The sequence below is a fragment of the Camellia sinensis genome, chromosome 2 (genome assembly GCF_055761805.1).
Source record: "Camellia sinensis isolate YWXY chromosome 2, ASM5576180v1, whole genome shotgun sequence".
NCBI lineage: Eukaryota > Viridiplantae > Streptophyta > Magnoliopsida > Ericales > Theaceae > Camellia > Camellia sinensis.
In genome coordinates, this window is record NC_138962.1 from 38,403,270 (window position 1) to 38,413,243 (window position 9,974).

A 9,974-nucleotide genomic window follows, 5' to 3' on the forward strand; every position below is an offset into this window, starting at 1 on the left:
CACCACTGAAATCCCTCAAGATTTTAGTGGTGAGGAGGCCCAAACAAGGTGGTCCCGGAGCTCACCAAAAATAGCACAAAATGGGGCCAAACAAGGTCTATGAGGGGGTAAACGACCCCAAACACAAAAGTGACCTTAATGAAGTATCTTAAACACAAAAAAAAAAAAAAAAAAAAAAGAACTTTTTTATGTTATACACAAAGCCCAAATCCGCAAGCAAGACAAGCTAAAAGGGTGTGCAAAAAAGAGGAATAAAGAGGGAAAAGGGGTTACCTTTGAAGACCAGCAAGAACCAGCAGCCTTTAGACCCAAAAAAGCAACCCTCAACCTCTGAAAACAAGACCCAAGAACCTCCAAGTGATGATGGAAGTGTTGTGCTGAGAGGTGTAGTTCAAATGGCCAAGAACTAGACCCTTTTGGACCCTCTAATTCACACAAATGTAGAGAGAGAGGGAGATATAGAGAGGGAGTGATATATATATCATATATATCTGATTTTTCTAACCCTCTAAAGGGGAGGAGAGGCCCTCCTTTTATAGAGAAACCAAGGAGGCAAAGCTTCTCTTGGAAGCTTTGAGCAAAAAGGCCAAGCTTCTCTTAGAAGCTTGGATCAAAAGGGCCAAGCTTCTTGGAGAAGCTAGGCAAATGGGTCAAGAGGTTCAAGCTTCTTCAAGAAGCTAAAAAAAAAGGATCAAGCTTCTTGGAGAAGCTAAAAAAGGGGCAAGCTTCTTGGAGAAGCTAAAAAGGGTCAAGCTTCTTGGAGAAGCTAAAAAAAAGGGTCAAGAGGTTCAAGCTTCTTGGAGAAGCTAAAAAAGGGTCAAGCTTCTTAGAGAAGCTAAAAAAAAGGTTCAAAAGGGTCAAGCTTCCTCAAGAAAAGGTCTCGGTCAGGACAAGTGGCCGATTGATCAAAAACAGTGGCCGGCCGACCAAACACAATGCCGACCGACCATCAATAGTGCCGACCGGCCATCACCAATGGCCGGTGGCAAGGAAACAAGGCCGGTGGCCTCAAGCCATGGCCGGTGAGGTGTGGGGATGGCCTACAAGCTATTTCCCACCCTCAGAAGCAAAACAACAAATATTTGGTGCAAAACCAGACACAAAACAGTCGAGTCGAGAGATCCTGAGGTAGGGCGCGTAGCCAAGACCTTCGGGAACTCAAGACGAACACGAACAAGGATGATCACCGAGTGTTCAAACGATGACGTCCAAGTCTTGAGGACGATCAAAAATGGGTGTCTACACCAGCCGCTAGAGGCTTAATCAGAATCTGGTATGCCTCTCCGACATACCACCAACAGGTCAACTCGATCGAAAGCTCTAGCCAACCGAAGCCCTATCTAGCGGGAGGTTCCCCTCTGGCCCTACCCCTCGATGCTCGAGCCCTGCTCGTCGAAAGGACGTCTGCTGCCCTCCCTATACGAGCATGAGTACCTGTCAAGGGAGGTATGAGATACATCTGGATAAATGTCGCATAGTCCCCCTCTCCAAGAAAGTAGTCGACATCCAGGCCCCGAGTAAAGTCGATCAACTCCCTGGAGGAGAGGCTCTCTATAGCTCGCATGGATGGCGGAGGTGGCATGGGAACTACCTACTGCGGTAAACCTAACGTCTGACGTATGAAGCACTTGCCTAAGAACTAGGCTCGACAGACCGGGCCCTCAAGTACAAGCCGATAACGAGAAAGCCCCCGAGCGCCAGCAAACTGGTCCTTGACACCCTCAGGCATCATCGCCCAGGGCTGCCACGAGATTTGCAAACAGAAAATGCACAGATTGTTAGTTGCTATTAGATATGCAATATGAAGCAAAGCTGAAGTAAAGTAGCAATAACTATGAGTTTTGAGTTACCTCTGTAGTGGTCACGGTGTCAAAATACCGGCGGAAGAATGGAAAGGTCTCCCTGGTCCTCCTCATGCACCTGTCGTCGTACCGATGAGAGTAAGGTACAATAGGAGGCATCTCCACCTCCGGCTTTGGGGCAAGGGTGGGAAAATATACATATACCCACAGCTACAAAAATCAAAAGGGCAACAGTGAGTATATAATAGATAAACATAGGCAATGCAGAAAGTAGAATATGTGTGCAATGTGCAGAGAATGCAGAATACAAAGAGAATGCAGAAAACAGAATGTATAATACAACGTACAAAAAGTACAAGTGCAAAGCAGAGATCAGACTATGTGTGTGCAATGTACAGAAAGTGCAAAGCAGAAAGCACGGCAGGAAATACAAAGCAAAAAAGTAAAGCATACCTCACAGGCTCTCTATTAGCCGCCGACTCTGTTCCCGCTCCTGCGGGATGCCGAGCTCATATATCCGTACAAGGTGGCCAAGCCAACGCCGCCCTAGTCGTAAAGCCGGACCTGAGACAAGTCCACCAGGGCACTCAAGAGATACAGCCTTATAGTGTTCGCCCTGTCGGCAAACAAAGTGGTGCCAAAGAGAAACATTAAGAAGCCTCGGGCGTACTACTCGATCTCCTCAGGGGTCTCTGGGTCTATCCCTCTGAAATGCTCTGAGAACCAAGTGTATCGCACCATCCCTAATCGAAAGATAGGCGGATGAGCTCCCACCAGGTAGATCCAGGCAGCCTCCCACTCGTTTATGTCTGTATCGTAACAGATCAGATGATCCCCTACCTCTATGCCAGTGAGCATGGCGAAGTCATGGGGAGTCATTGTCAGCTCCCCCGTAGAAGAGAAGTGGAAAGAGTTGGTGGCATCCCACCACCTCTCTACCAGTGCGCTGACTAAGGGCCTGCTCGTTATGAGGCGTGATAGCCCCATACAAAATAAGCCGAAGCCGACCTCATCGATGATCTGGCAAACGCTGGCAGGGAGCTCCGTGTACCACTCTCTCGCGGATGTGGCTCTATATCCTCTGATAGAGTGTGAGTCCTTCTGCAATCAGAATGGGCAGATGAAAGGCAGTGTAAGAAATACAGTGCAAGAATGTATTTGACCCAAACAGATGAAATGCAGTATTAGAAATACAGTGCAAGAATGTGATTTATGCAAGAAATGTAGGGTAAACTGAGGAAAATGTAAGAATACAGTGTATACCTCGGTGGCGCCGTAGGATAAATGGGACTCCAGCTCTCGTAGCAAGAGGTGTTCTGGCACACCTCGTGCAAACCCTTTGAAATGAAGAATGATGTCGGGTGGAAGCACATGTGTCTCAGGATGATATGTCTCTGGGTCAAAGGGTCGAACCCTAGGTGGTAGTGGTACAGGCTTGGGATCTACCTCCATCCCCGAAGAAGATCCGTCATGCGAAATGTCATCCGCCATTTGGAAAGGAGGTGAAAAAGTGGGCGAAAATGAGGGAAATGGGTATAAAATGCCAAAAGTCAATGAAAGTCAACCCTAGGAGAGAGAAAACGGGAAGAAAAAGTCAAAGTTTGGGAAACAGCACAGAACGCAAGAAGAACTTGAGGGAAACAAGCCTCAAGTGGTGAAAATAAAGAAAAAAAAACACCGAAATTAAATTTCAATCAGTTCAAAACAAAGGAAATCAAGAGGTTTTAGCAAATCAAACGTTCGTGGGGCGTTGGAAAACGCATATAAAGCGCAGATCTAGAGGAGAAAAATGTCTAGAGAGAGAAAGGGATGATTTTCGGCAATGGGGAAGTGGGGAAATGAAGTTTGGGCGTGTTTACTTAAAGACCCGACATGAAATGTCTAAAATGTCCCCAAAACTGTCATCGCTAGCCGACCGGCCACCACTGGTGGCCGACAACCTTCATGTGTGGCTGACGGGTGGCCGACGCCCTCCCCTGGTGGCCGACAAGTGCCCAATGCTCCTCCTTTGAATTTTGATGTTGTTTTGTGTCTTCATTTCTTAAGAAATGCAAAGAAAGTTCACTTTTAAGTTCCAATTGCCTCTGCGAAAGCTCTAAGCCGTGTCTTCAAAACATGATGTTCAGTGCTACTCAACATGAACGGGGTGTATCCTTTTAAAACATGTTGCAACTCTTCTAAGAGGTAAATCGGAAGTTGCTACTCAATCCATTATTGCATAGAATATGCATCTCTCCATTATTGCATAGAACATGCTTTTGCTACTACTGGATGGAACATGCACTTTTCCCTTGTTGCATAGAACATGCACTTTCCCCTTGTTGCATAGAACATGCTTCCAATTTATCTTGCATAGAACATGCTGTCAATACATTTGCATATAACATGCTTTTGTTTATTGTGCATAGAACATGCATTCTTACTATGTTATGCATGTTGAGCCTCTCTCTTATGCAAGCACGATACTGTATGTACGGTTCATTCAAAGGAGTTCTAAGTGAAATCATTCCTATCCTTCGAACCACTCCTTTTGGTTTAGAACACGCAGGTGTGTCCCGGTGTTCACACCACCTCTTCTCCTCTCTCGTGCAGCGCATTAGGACGCTTTGGTTTCGAACATGCGAGTGCATCCCGGTGTTCACCCTCTTTCTCCTCTCGCGTGCGGCGCGTTAGGATGCTTTGGTTTCGAACATGCGGGTGCGTCCCGATGTTCACCCTCTTCTCCTCTCGCGTGCAGCGCATTAGGATGCTTCGGTTTAAAACACACGGGTGCGTCCTAATGTTCACCCTCTTTCTCTTCTCGCATACAACGCGTTAGGACGCTTTCGGTTAGAGACATTTGGGTGCGTCCCAGTGTTCCTAATCCCTCACTCTCTTCTCGCATGCAGCGCGTTAGGACGCTTCGGTTTAGAACACGCTGGTGCGTCCCGGTGTTCACCCTTTTTCTCCTCTCGCGTGCGGCGTGTTAGGATGCTTTGGTTTTGCATACGCGGGTGCATCCCGGTGTTCACCCTCTCTCTCCTCTCGCGTGTGGTGTGTTAGGATGCTTCGGTTTAGAACACGCGGGTGCGTCCCTATGTTCACATCACCTTCTTCTCCTTTCGCGTGCGGTGCATTAGGACGCTCCGATTCAAAACATTCGGGTCTGTCCCTGTGTTCACATTATCTTTCTCCTCGCATGTGCAACACGTTGGAATCTTGTTTGATACCTCGGGTGCGCTCGATAGTTGTGTTTTTCTTTGCCTTTCCTACGTGATTCGTGGTTAAGCTTGCATAATTTTCTTATATCCTTTCTGCATGAAATGTAGTTTGGTTCATGTTTACTTACTTCTGTTCATGTTTGAGTTTGTTGTACCTTGTTTCGGTTTAAATATAGCATTTCTTTGCATAACATTTACATCTACATGTTTCATTACAGCCTCATTGCATGATCATAAGTTATGTTCTTGTATCGTGCATATCATTTGCATCTTGCCCCAGAACTATGCTAGTTTGATTCCTTGCAAAGGGATATGTAGGTGGCCTGCGGGCTTAACCATTTGTTTTGTCTTGTTTGTTTACTTGTCCAAGTCTTCGGCCTAGTCAAAAATAGGTCATCTCTAGGCTTTAAGATTTACTCCCGTCATTTCATGACTTCCAAGTTCTGTCAAAAAGGGGCAACTGTAGACACCCCATTTTTTACCATTCTCAAGGCTTGGACGTCATTGTTTGTGCACTCGATGATTGTGTTTGTTTGTGTTCGTTTTGAGCGCCCGAAGTCCTCGGTGGAACGCCTTGTCTTTAAGCCTCTAAACCGTATCTGTTTTGTGTATGTTTTTGGACCAAGAGCTTGTTGCCTTTGGTCTGGAAGAGTGGGTGACCTGTCGGCCAACACCAGAGGCTGTCGGCCATGGCTTGTGCTTGTCGGCTACCAGTGGTGGCTGACGACCATTAGTCTCTTTTTCCAGATATTTGTTGCTAGCTGTGCTAACTGTTGCTCACTGAGCTGCATCTCCATACACATGTATGGTGAGATGTTTCTAAGCTCACGACTTGTTTTTCTATATATACGAGGGTTCCTCCCCCGTTTTAGGAGGTTAACATTTTTAGAACAAAAATATATCTCTCTCTGTAGAATTCTTTCTCTCTCTTGTTATTTTGCACACATTTGCCTAGTTTCTCTTAGCTTTTGTATACCAACCTTTAACCAAATACTCTCACCTTTGAGCTGAGATAACTTGGGACCTTCTTTGAGCTCTAGAAGGTGGTTTGAGCTTGGATTATTAGCTATTTTGTGATTTGCTTCAAAGGTATAGCACTTGCCTTGTTTCTACTTGCTTTATATACTTGTTTTGCCATCCTTTTAAATTATTTAAGGCTGGTTTTGAAGTGTTAAAACCTCTGTTTTTATGACCTAAAAATTGTGGTATAAGGCTGTTTTGAGTTAAGGGGTTGTTCACCCTTTTTGCTTCTTAGCTTGTTAAGCTTTTGTGCTATTATTCACCATTTTCAAAACAACTTTTTGGACCTTTTAACCACTAAATCTCAGAGGTTTTTCAGTAGTAAAAATCAACTTTTGAAGTCCAAAATTTGAGGGGTTAGCCTCCCCTCCTTTTGTCTTGTTTGCATGCCTAGTTAGCTTCATGAGTTAGCATGTTTTTCTAACTTAACTTAACTTAACTCTAGTCCAGCATGTTTTTGCCTCTGTTTTGACCTGTTTTGGCTCTATTTTGGGTTGGTTATTTCATTTGAGCCTTGTATTACATAGTTGTAGTGTTAATTCCTTCACTAGCTTGGTGTTTTAAGGCATTTACTATCATTGTTTTGAGTTAATAGCATGTTTTAGTGTTGTTTTGCACTTCATTTCAGCACTTAAAATCTCTACAATCTCCCTCCATTTTTCACTCCTTTGTTTGCTTTGAAAGTGGTTTCAAACCACTTGTTTGCCTAAGTGTGAAATGGAGGTGTTGCACCTAATGGTTTAATCCCTTAGGGGGTTCATTACTAACAGTGTAATGCCTCTTTCATACCGAAAGCAACTTGTTGTTTGAGTCATCTTTCCATTAGAGGACACTCACTAATGGACAAATCAATTAAAGAATGGTTTTGGTAATTAAAATGAGTAAACAAAATTGGACAAGTAAAAGAGGCAAGATAAGCATCTTTCGTGTTGCATTGCATGTGTTCGAATCGGACGTTAATTCAAACATAAGGAAAATGGGACATTCCATAATCAAAAGTGATGAAATGTGCTACTTTCCTTAGTCACTACCACCCTTGATCATGCATGATAAGGTGGTGGTCTTTTTTAGTCTTGTTTTGCACTCATTAACTTGTACAAACTTGGTTCCTTAGCCATCATGCATGGAAATTACTTGATTGATGGTTTGAGGGCCAAGAGTTACACTCATGTGAACTTGTTTGATGACAAGGGGGGTAACAATACAAACAACCCTTGAGAATATACTGCTTTGCCTCTGTTTGTTCTTTGTTGCAGCAAGAGGAAATTCAGGTCAGCAGTGACCGACCAGCCATCAGCAGTGGCCGACAGCCACCAGCAGTAGCCAATCGACCATCAATGGTAGTCGGACCGACAGCCACCAGCAGTAGCCAATCGACCATCAATGGTAGTCGGAGGCCACCATTGGTAGCTGACCGGCCATCAATGAAATTTGCACAGTATGTTGGTAAGGTGGAGCAAAGGTATTCTGGAAGTTAGCAGCACTGTTGGTGTTCAAATGTGCAAACAGAGGCATTCAGTTGCAAGGTGGTGGCTTTTCGGGTGGAGAAGCTAAGCATGCATGCATCCCTCACTTCCTGAGACCTTCTAGTTGCTTTGTAATTAGTTAGTTAAGTGTTTAGCTAATTAATTTGATTTGTAATATTTAATTAGCTTAGAATAGTTAATTAATTCGTTTTGTAATAATTAGTTAACTTAATTAGCATAGCTAGTTAGCTTATTCATTCGAACCCTCCTTCGCGAGGGTGTAATGTTGTAAATAAGTGTGTGTGCATGTGTGTGTATGTCTTCCAACCCCATATCTTTCACCCTTTTATTTACCTACTTTCGATGGTTAGTTTAGGGACATGTTTTAAATTAGCATACCTGATGCTTGCATCCATTCATTCGTATTGCATGCACCGAGACTCGGCGCATCATTCAAACTACATTGTTAATTCAATATTTCCTTGAATACGTGTTTAATCGCATGTTGTTCAAATCGATTCATATGCCATATTAGTAGCCAAGCCTATTAATTGTATTATCGCATGTGTTGTATTAGGCATCTTGTATAGTTAGGGTCACGCATTTTTTCTAACTAGTTTCTGTTTTGGCTTGGAGTACTCAGTGAGTTTTATGCTTTAGCATACTTGCATGAGTGTGATTGCCATGTTGCCATGTTTTGCATGCTTGCCATGAGGCTATGTGCTTACTTGATAAACTGCATGAATGCCTGTAGATGAAGGCTTGTTGTTTGAATTGGAACAATTCAATAAATGTGTGTTTTAAGCCCACTTTGTTGAGTGGAAAATCATGTGTTTAAGCCCACTATGTTTGGTGGCAAATCCGCATTTTTAAGCCCACTTAAGGTGGCAAATTCAAACCATTTTCGAAAACAAGCACGAATTGAACTATTTCAAGTCTTGCGACTAGTCTACACTTGCTTGTGCGTGTCACATAGTAAAGCTAATTTAATAACCGAAATAAGAGCACATAATGTTTACAAAATATCATATCATAATTAGTAGAAGCCGATCTTTGATTGGGGCGAGCGGGGGTGCTCATTTCAAGACCTTTCCCTTTCGTACCCAAGTTCCCGAGCTGAGGCTACTTTGGTGATGACGGACAGGTGGCCTTTGGCATGAGTCACAATTTCCTAAATTTTTCAAAAATAAAATATTTAGATGGCGACTCTATATCTGGCAAAGCAATCCAATTTTGGCATTATTTGATTTAAAATCGATTTTCCAAAAAAGTTTGTCGGATTTGGACTCTTAGTGTTTATCAATTTCACATTGCATTTTGTGAGATTAGATTCAGAACCGCGGGAGTTCGAACTGTGAGGCCATGTCTTCAAACCCTTTCCGAAAGGCGGGGCACGACAAGAGGCGATTCCACAGAATGATGCCTTTGTTGGCACATATGCACATTCTAAAATTTTGGACACAATCATCTCGCTAACCAAATTTGTGTTTCCACATGATAACTTATCCCTCAAATTTCTCTTTAGATGTTCAAGACAAAATCCATGATAGCAATTAGAGAAAAATCTAGCAATTCCTTCCACAATACCACAATGTCGATCTGATATGAAACTTATCACCCTCTCTGATCCCAATACTTCACATAAATGTTCAAGGAATCAACACCAATTGTCTTTATTCTCAGCATCAACAACGGCAAAAGCTATAAGAAAAAAACCTACAAAACAAATAAGAACAAGCATATTAGACATACACATGCAGATAAAATTAGAACAATAAACAACCAGAGAAATTTGACACTGCCAACATCCAAAGAAACTTCACACAATGGCCAAATCCAGAGAAAATTCATACAATGGAAACCTCTAGAAAAAATTTACTTAGTGACAAACTCCAGAGAAAATTCACACATTGGCAACATCCAGAGAAAATTCACTTAATGACCAACTACTGAGAAAATTCACATAATGACAATATCCAGAGAAAATTCACTTAGTGACCAACTCCAGAGAAAATTCACTTAATAACCAACTATCGAGAACATTCACTTAGTGACCAACTACCGAGAAAATTCACACAACGACAATATCTAGAGAAAATTCACTCAGTGACCAACTATAGATAAAATTCACACAATGACAACATCCAGAGAAAATTTACACACTAACCAAAATCCAGAGAAAATTCACAGAATGACCAAAACCAGAGAAAATTCAAAGTGTTGGAGAAAAATCACAAAACATAACCACAAAAATAGAAAATTCACTCAATTCCCACATGTATAAAAAATTCACATACTTAGATAAAATTAGATATATTTACAATTACCTTTATTCCCATCTTTTCCCGTCGCAGCAAGCATAACTTCTTTGTATCATCCTTTCAAAAATGTTCCATCAAGAAACAGCAATGACCGATAATATTTGAAACCAGCAATGCATGCATGAAAAGTCACAAACACTCTTTTGAAATGCTTGTTATCTTCAA